Raw genomic sequence first — 8,271 nt, 5'->3', positions numbered from 1 at the left:
GGTACTTATCAATCTAACAAAACTTGGTCCGCACCACCCGCTAAAACGTACAAGTTTTGTTCTTTGTACCATGCTACCATCGCGAACAAGATGTTCATCAACACCAACCTTCGCACTTGTTACAAGGTTCGATGTGAGAGTTTGCCTCAAGGGTCAAACGAATCTATGCATCCCTCGGCAAAATTGGAAGGTGTAGTCCGAGCAACAGCAAATTACGTTCCTTTATCACCTATAAGCTTCTTGGAGCGAGCGGCCCAAGTTTACACAAACCGAGCATCCATGGTTTACGGGCACACTATTAAGTACACATGGGGAGAAACCCACCAAAGGTGTGTTAAGCTCGCATATGCTCTTAACCACTTGGGGGTTTCTCGTGGCGACATTGTAGCCACACTAGCACCAAACATCCCCGCAATGGTGGAACTTCATTTTGCAATTCCAATGGCTGGAGCCATTATCTGTCCTCTTAATACACGCCTTGATCCGAACACAATCGCAACCATTCTTAAACACTCGGAACCCAAAGTACTCTTTGTTGATTATCAACTACTTCATCTTGCCAAAAAAGCAACCATTCCTAAACACTCGGAACCCAAAACACACCCCCTCTTCTTGTAATAATACCCGAACTGGATTCTACTTGTGAATACATATACGAATACGAATATGAGAGTCTTGTAGAGAGTGGAGATGCTGGATTTTCTATAATTCGGCAGCAAGACGAATGTGATCCTATTAGTTTAAGTTACACGTCAGGAACGACATCAAAACCGAAAGGGGTTGTTTATAGTCACCGGGGCGCTTATCTCAACTCACTTGCATGTGTTTTCATGCATGGTATAGGAGAGATGCCTACGTACCTATGGTCGGTGCCTATGTTTCACTGCAACGGGTGGTGCTTGTCGTGGGGGCTCGCAGTGGTTGGTGGGACCCCCGTTTGCTTACGAGGTGTTGATCCCAAGCATATCTTTGACAACATAGTCCTTCATAAGGTTACACATATGGGTGGAGCTCCTACTGTGCTAAATATGATTGCAAGTTCGGTTGGGAAACTTCCCATCGTGTTCAGATCATGACCGGTGGTGCACCGCCACCTTCGACGGTTATTTGCAAAATAGAGGAGCTAGGGTTTTGCGTGTCTCATGCTTATGGTCTCACTGAAACGTATGGCTTAGGAACATGGTGTTTGTGGAAACCCGAGTGGGAATTATTGCCTATAGAAGAAAAAGGGAAACTTAAAGCACGACAAGGAGTGAAACATTTCGGGGTAGAGGACGTAGATGTAAAGGATCCCATTACAATGGAGAGTGTGACATGTGACGGCAAATCAATAGGGGAAATTATGTTAAGAGGTAATACGATCATGAGTGGGTACTTGAAGGATCTTGATGCGACCAAAGAGGCTTTTGCAGGAGGATGGTTTAGAAGCGGGGATCTTGGGGTCAAACATGAAGACGGGTATATAGAAGTTAAAGATCGGGTAAAAGACGTTGTAATATCCGGTGGTGAAAATATATCCACCATCGAAGTTGAATCTGTAATTTACAGGCATGAAGCGGTTCTAGAAGTGGCAGTTGTGGGTCGGCCGGAAGATCACTGGGGGCAAACCCCGTGCGCATTTGTTAAGTTGAAACAAGGCGTTCATGTTGTTGCTGAAGAAATTATTGAATATTGTCGAGATCATATGCCACATTATATGGCACCTCGGACTGTGATTTTCCAAGACATGCCACGAAATTCGACTGGTAAAATAAACAAGTCTGCGTTGAGGGAGAAGGCAAAAAGGTTGTGATGAATAATAAAAAGCTATAGCCCTTTATCAAACAAGATTTTTTAAAGATATATGATTTCAAGTGTGTTGTATCACAACTCTCACCAAAAGAGTTTTTAACACTTATTGTATCACATACACTTTTTATAATAATATATCAACCTAAAATACACTTAGACCAAAGACGACAATCATCTCCGGATACCCGTGAATGAAAATCAAAATCACATCTTTCGAAATAATTAGACTAGACCCATGTGAACTTAAATTTTCAAATTGACTTTTCAAAGTCAAAATTCTCCGTTTTTTGTTTTTCCTAGGAAACTTGCTTACACATTACCCTATCCTTCCATTGTTACCATCTTCGCCACATCCTCCAATGTTACATATTAAAAATCAAAACCGAAAAACAGTAGCCAAAAACGACCTTTTTTTTTAACAGCAAAGATCCAGACACTAGGATCATCATGACATTGGACTAATTGACCTTTGGTATTAAACGAACGAACTCATACCCATTTGTCTACTTTTGTGTTACACAATAATAATATAATATTATGTTATTGTAAAGATAGAATATAACCAAAGTACTAAAAAAAATACATGTTATATTTGTTGTGCTAAAAGTTATACACACCTATGAAATCTGTCTTGATACAATGTTGTGACCCTACTATAACATGCTGGCGATTTCATGTTGCTACACCTAAACAGTTCAAGCTCTCACCTCCCACAACGTGTGCAGCTTCACAAACAAAAGCAAAACAAAAATATTAAACTTTTTAACATGATTTTACCAAATTACCCCTCTCAACCAGATATTTATTCCTAACTCAAACACCTTCACATCCCAACCCATTCTTCACATTCATCACCATTAGTGAAGAGGTAGGTCCCAGCAGAGCCCAGTTGGACCCGCAAGACTCACCTTGAAGAGGGACGTCTGCGCAAGGACCAACTGGTTCCGCAGGACCAACCATGCTCAGAGATGAAGACCTTACGCGCAGTACGCCAGCTGTTCCCGCAGGAAAAGCCTCCCAATGGTGAAGTACCCCGCTGTTCCCGCAGTTGCGGATACAAGCCATCAGGGAAGGCTACCCGCACTAATAGCAAGGCTACACGCACAAGGCACTAACTCTCAATAATTCAGTGTCACCTGAAGAAGGAATGAGCAAGGCGGGAATACTCCCGCCAAATGAGCCAGTCCGTACGCTTCTGGAAGATCTTTTGTACTATACCTGCCAAGGTATGGACAAAATAGACAAGATCTGACCAAAGCAGCCCATGAACCAATCACAGGGTGACAGCTCACCGACAACAGTACGAGGAGCACGCTCTAGTACAAAATGTCACTATCAGCCGCTACCTACTCACCAACCCTTGTCGGGGCACGTACATAGCATGCAGTTGGTGGAAAAGGAATAGTACACAGCCGGCGGAAAAGGAATAGTACACAGCCGGCCATGTCACTACCAGCCGTTGCCTACCCACCAACTACCAGCATGGCACGTGCGTAGCCCACAGTTGGTAGAAAAGGAATATTATACAGCTGACTGTACCTGCTTGGAAACCTACCTTCGGCTATAAATACTCCAACACCTTGAAACGGTATCATGATCTTGTATCTTATCTTCACTAGCTATTTCTCTTAATATACACTTATATTCAGAACAATCTAGTCTGATTCTCACGCCGGAGGGTGGTCACAAGGAGGAACCCCCCCCTTCTCAGTGACAAGCTCACGGTGTCTGTTTTGCAGGTCATCTGAAGAATAACCATCTTTGCCGGAACTAACCCTCGTGGGAAACATCTATTTAACCCCCAGATTATCCGTAATCTGCCCGGGGTCACTTAGTGTTTCTTCATTGGCGCCATCCGTGGGTAAAAGCTAGAACAAATTTTCAGTTTTTTCAAAACATCTGGAAAGATGGTTAAGGTTACTTCGGTGCCAAGGCTAGCGATTGACCAAGAAACCCCGGTAACCACAACCCCAGCTACTGGGGGGAACACCGGCGAGTACACAAAATTTACGAACACTACCCCGGTTACCCAAGCCGGGGCAAGTGCAGTAAATAATCATCCCCTGGGATTCATTGATACCCAGGTGGAAAGACAACAGACGAGGCTCCCCCGCCAACACTTGATCAAGTTAAAGCGTGGGCGGAAGCACGTCAGAAGGAATTCCAAACTGAGTTGGATGAACGCTTACGTTCACTCCAGCAGGCTGACGAATTCGGAAGCACTCGACAACAGCTCAACATGAGCAATGAGTGCGAGTACTTGGACGATGATTGGGAGGAGTCCGACAGTGACGCAAACCCTTGCCATAGGGCGAAAGGGAAGCGCAAGGAAACGGACTTCCAACCAAGGAATTTTGGAGAAACCTTTAAACAAAGGAACGCGGGGGGAAACCCACGTGACTTCTCCAAAACCTTTAGACCAACTGTTGCAAATGCGGGGAACGTCCAAATTTGCAAGGGACATTGCGGAAGCAATCGCCCCGAAAAGTGCCAAACAGATGTCCAACATCGGCACTTATGATGGTATATCCGACCCAGACGATCACTTGAACAGATTCATAGCGGGGGCAACCGTCAGCAACTGGACGGAACCCACGTGGTGTTATATGTTCCAGATGACGCTGGTTGGAGCGGCCAGGGCATGGTTTGATCGTTTACCGGTCCATCACATCTATGATTGGGCGGACTTTCAACACAAGTTCAGCCAACACTTCAGTCAACAGAGGAAATATACTGAAGAGCAGTGGACGATCCTCAACTGTGTTAGAGAGGAGGATGAATCCTTACTAGACTTCATCACTCGTTTCAACTCGAAAAAACTGAGTCTGGGCACAATAAGCGAAGATCTTGTTCGCGCCGCTTTCATCCAGGGCGCCGAATACCCAGAGCTTATCCGCACGTTGACAGGTAAAGACGGCATTCCATCCACATGGGATGCCATCATGACGGCGGCCAAGCGCTTTGCCGAAACGGAGAAGCAACTGGGTAGGGATCTTCCCCAGAATACACACCTCTACACGCAGAGGACTAGAGAAAACAACGTTCGGACCGCCCGGCAAAACAAAACGAGGAAGCTAGGTATTTGGCAGTCAAGGGTAAACTTTGACACCTCATCCAGCTCTCGCCCTCTAGTAGGCGGAAGGGATAACACGCACCCATCAAGCTGAAAACACCGGTGGACGCCACTCACCAAAAGCGTCACGGAGATATTTGCCACCGAAAAACTCCATGGCCAAAAGCTCCAATGATACGGCAGCGACCTAATGCGGATCAGAGCAAATCCTGTGACTTCCACGGGACAAAGGGTCACAACACTGAGGAGTGTACATCCTTGAAGGATATTGTTGAAACATTCGTCAAGGATGGAAGACTTGCACACCTTGTGGCATCAATCAAGAATGGAGGGAGGAATGATAACCGATACAAAGGCAACGGACGAAAACCCGTTGACATCAGCATCCACATGGTTCATGGTAACATCAGAGGAAGAAAAAGACGAACGACAGAACCATGCGCGTGGAAGGAAGCTGAGGTGCGCTTCCCGCCAGTGCCAGGAGGACCCAGCAAAGAAGGCCCAATCGTCATCAAAAGCCAGCTGGGGCACTACATCACTTCCCGCACTCTTGCTGACAACGGCGCCTCGTCAACGGTTATGTACAGGCAGTTCTTCGACAAGCTAGACGACGAAGACAAGGAACGCCTGGAAACGGTCTACGCCTCGATGGAAGGGTTCGACGGCAGCACAAACACCCCCCTGGGTATCCTATCTTTCCCCATCATTCTCACGGACGGGAAACACTCCCGCACAGAAGACGTGGACTTCGTCGTGATGAGGAAGCCACACCACACATACGACAATCTCTTTGGGAGAGACGGGATGGCAAGATTCAATGCCGTGGTATCTTCAGTCCACGGCATGATGGGATGGCCAACAGCTGAGGGTGTGTAGCGATGATCACCGGTATTCCCCAGGTATGCATCGCATCTGTCTCATCTAAACCCAAACCAAAGATGGCTAAACCAACCATCACCGAACCAGAAAAATGGGCCCTCAATGGCAAATACCCTGACCAGGCTGTTACCATTGGCCCAACAATCACTGATCCTACGCGCACCTTACTCAAACGCTTACTACAGAAAAACGCTGACATCTTCGCGTGGACACCAGCTGACATGACTGGTGTACCTCGAAGTAAGGCAGACCATAAGCTCAAGTGTGACCCGGCTTTTACGCCAGTCATTCAAAAGCGCAGAGTAATGGGGGCGGAACTGTGACATCTGCCCCGATCCGACCCGACCCAGGTACCCGTTTCTCTGACCCGATCTCTTTCTTTTATGATTTAATATTTATTTATACTTATATTTTACTTTTAATAATAATAATGTTTTCCTTCCCGCCTCTTTCTCTCTCTTTCTTTCCGCCGTCCCGTCCCTCTCCTCCTCTCTTTCCGCCTTCTTTTCCCTCTTGTCGCCGTCCCGCCCTTACGCCTTGTTTCCCTCTTTTTCTTCTAACTCTTTGCTTGTCCTTTGTTCCTTCCCGCCTAAGGTTGTCTGCGCAGCTCTACGCGCCAGACCCCTTACAAGGAATCCTGCGTGAAGACCACCTGTTTCAGCGATACGCGAGACGAACTCTTCTCGCAGCGCGCTAAGAATTGTAATTCTTCTCGCAGCGCGCGAAGGACGGTAGTTCTTCCCGCGACGCGCTAAGGATTTGTAGTTCTTCTCGCAGCACGCTAAGAATCGTAGTTCATCCCTCGACGAGCGCTAGGAATTTTAGTTCCTCCCTCGGCGCGCTAAGAATGTGATTCTTCCCGCGACGAGTTAAGGTTGGTTCTGTCTGCCTTCGCGCTCGCGCTCTCTTGACCTTCTATGTCTGCCTTCGCGCTCGAGCTTTCTCGCGCTAAACCCTTTGAGTTTTCTTCTGTTTAATCTAGCCGTTGCTTTTGAGTTGTCTTATCTTTTGAGCTGTTGACCTAATCTGCTTTATGTCTGAAAAGTTACTTTCGGCGCAGCATGCGCACCAACCCCATTGGTTGGCAGATAAAGTGACTGACATAATCTTTTGAGATCTGCTTTTTCCATGCTTGACCTGTACCTTTATCTACCCGCCCATGCTTTTTTTACTGTTCCCTGACAGCTTTATCTTGCCTCTGCAGCTGCCATATCTTTCCATATCTTTTGCTTGATCCTGTTAAAGATCTTTTCCCCTTTTCTAGGGATTATGTCTCCTAGGGTTTTCCTATAAATAATAATAATAATATTTTCATAACACTACACACACAAAACACTTAATCTCTCCTGTTCTCTTGCTCCTTGCTCCCTCTGCCGTCTTCCTCTCTGCCTCCGTCTTCCTCCCTGTTCTGCCCTGCTTTTCCGGTAATATATATTATATATAATAATTTACTTATTAATTATGCTAACTTATAATCAAGACTTAAAACAAATCATTAAACAATAATCTTATTTATAGGTTAATTTGTGCTTGTTTAAAGTTGGTTCTTGCTTTATCTTACACCGCATCGTTTATCAAGTGAGTAATCTCGTACCTAATCCCTTTTTATTTTTAATGTTTTGGGATGTTCATGTGTTCATACAAACTTAGAGTCTTAAACTTATTTATGAACTTTAGTCGCGCAGTATCCCATGTGTTGAGGACGTTTACTTGGCTGTTTATTTGTATGTGTGTATCATTAACCGCTTTGTTCGGCCTATTCCGAAGTTTTCATGGATCCATTAGATGAACACGGGAGACCTATCGTTTACGGTTTTCTTTGTTTACACTTGCACAGATGTTTTCTCGTTTTTGTGCTCAATTGGGAGCACGGATTGAACTATGAACTATGAGCTATGATCTATTTAGGCTTGATCACAATCTGATTGCACCCTTGTTAAACACCAGACATACACGTGTTGCGCGCAGATTTATTGTTATCTATGTATTGTATTAAACTTGATTTCTCACCAACACGCAAGTGTTTGACGTTTATTTTAACACATGTTCAGGTTTGCAGTAGCTGTTTTGGAGCTTGTGGACACGTAGGAAGTTTTCTTTGTTTTGGACCTAGATTAAAATGTATCAAGACAAGTTATTGCTGTTCGAATATTATGATTTATAATATATTGATTTATGTTGGTTTATTTATATCTTGTGTTTACGTTGCGCTGCGCTGCGAATGAATGTATTTATTAAATATTGACACCCAATAGTGTCATGAGTAATGAAACAATATGTGGCGCCCCGATGTATAATCCGCCTTTGGTCGGGGTGTTACAGATTGGTATCAGAGCTCGTTGACTTTAGGATAGGTGGTTAGACGTAACGGCCTAGAATACCTAAGAGTCCCTTCTCGCGCATGAGAGAAATCTCATGTTTGCGCGCTTATTGTTAATTACTCGTTATTTATGAATATGCTCGCGCTTGCGCAGTATATGATTTTATGTTTTATTCCGCGATATTTCGATTTTTGTTGAATTTCGATT

General features: G+C 44.9%; 1 pseudogene; it reads left to right on the top strand.

Annotated features, from left to right (window-relative positions):
• Positions 1–1,792, top strand: LOC143584614 (butanoate--CoA ligase AAE1 pseudogene; annotated as a pseudogene).
• Positions 1,793–8,271: the final 6,479 nt, after the last annotated feature.

Source organism: Bidens hawaiensis, unplaced genomic scaffold (assembly GCF_021521415.1).
Source record: "Bidens hawaiensis isolate Kalapana, Puna unplaced genomic scaffold, B.hawaiensis_p1.1 tig00033212_1, whole genome shotgun sequence".
NCBI lineage: Eukaryota > Viridiplantae > Streptophyta > Magnoliopsida > Asterales > Asteraceae > Bidens > Bidens hawaiensis.
The sequence above is the reverse complement of the archived record's forward strand: the minus strand, read 5'-3'. Positions and strand labels throughout refer to the sequence as shown.